Source organism: Fragaria vesca, linkage group LG4 (assembly GCF_000184155.1).
Source record: "Fragaria vesca subsp. vesca linkage group LG4, FraVesHawaii_1.0, whole genome shotgun sequence".
Classification (NCBI taxonomy): Eukaryota; Viridiplantae; Streptophyta; class Magnoliopsida; order Rosales; family Rosaceae; genus Fragaria; species Fragaria vesca.
The window spans coordinates 15034888-15036393 of NC_020494.1; positions in this window are offsets into that span (position 1 = coordinate 15034888).

Sequence of the window (1506 nt, forward strand, 5' to 3'; positions counted from 1 at the left end):
ACGGAACACTCAAACCTGTTGTGTGAGAGTATAGTATTTTCAACAATCACACAACGACTTTTCAGTTTTGGTTGTATAATGTATTTTCGTGTCACGATGAAGCCCTTCTCTTAGATTTGACAATACTACTTTAAGTTCTTCATCCCACAACAATCAACTAAGCAATGTTGTGTGAAGGTATATCACACAATTATTTTCAATATTACGTTGTATGTTTCGTAACCTCTAACCCCTAAAATACCCTAAACCCTAAAAAACCCTAATAAATTTCCTATTGTAGTGCCACAACGGTTCTTTTTTAATACTGATGTGTGATGTAAAATTAATATTGTTGAATTTATGGTTGACCGAGTTGATCGATACCTAAACGTTTCTGAAAATTTATGAATTTTGTTACACTGCTATACTTCACTATCATAATTATATCAAACGGTTGAATTTTCATGATTTTAATCCTAAACATCTATATCACAATCAACCTACTAATGAGATATAACTAGTTTACTATGTGGCACATAATGTGACATAACATGTGTAGTATATATTATATAAACGTATGTTTATCTAGAGAGATACCATTGAGAAAATGAAATTTTGAAAATCGAACCGTATAGACATGTTTACGATATTGAAGCATGATTGTGGTAGAAATGTCATCAATTTTCGGTATTACATGTGTCGATCGACACGGTCAACTCTAATTACACTTACTTTCACTATGGGGAGCCAAATCATCATGATATAATTGACACCAACTTCTTATATGAGTTCATGCATAATAACCATATGATTATACGAGTGTCGACAAAATCAAAAAAATGTTTAGAGTATTGCATTTCGACGTGTTTTCGTATGACGAGCCTCCCATATTTAGACAACTCTTAATGCTTTTATGCGTTGTGTGAGTGAAAACTAGGGTTATTTTAAAGAGTGACTCGTTAGAATGAAAAGTAGCGGGAAATTTCCCGCCCTCACGATTAAGTGAATATCTCTATTTTCTTTCTTCTCAGACAACACAAAATATGCAATTTATGTTGTTTGATTTGTAAAATGGATAGGGAACAAATTAAGGCTGAGATGTAGCAGCGGGAAATCTCCCACTCTTGCAATTTAAGGATGTCATTTCTTCTCAGACAACAAAATATACAATTTATGTTGTCTGATTTAGTAAAATGGAGTAGGGAAAAAATTAAGGCTGAGATATAGCAGCGGGAAATCTCCCGCTCTTGCAATTTAAGGATGTCATTTCTCAGACAACTAAAATTTAGAGTTATGTTGTATGATATGAAAAACACTTGACTCAAAAACCTAAATGACTTGACACTTAGAAGAAGAAAAAAAGGTATCGCTCACACACACACTTAATTTCACACACACACACACACACACACACACTCACCGTTCTTACCTATCGCCCTTTCTCTCTTCTCTCTTTCTCTCTCGAACTCAACCGCTCTCACCCTCCTCAATTTCTTCTCAATCACTCCTCTCAATTTCTTTCTCTCT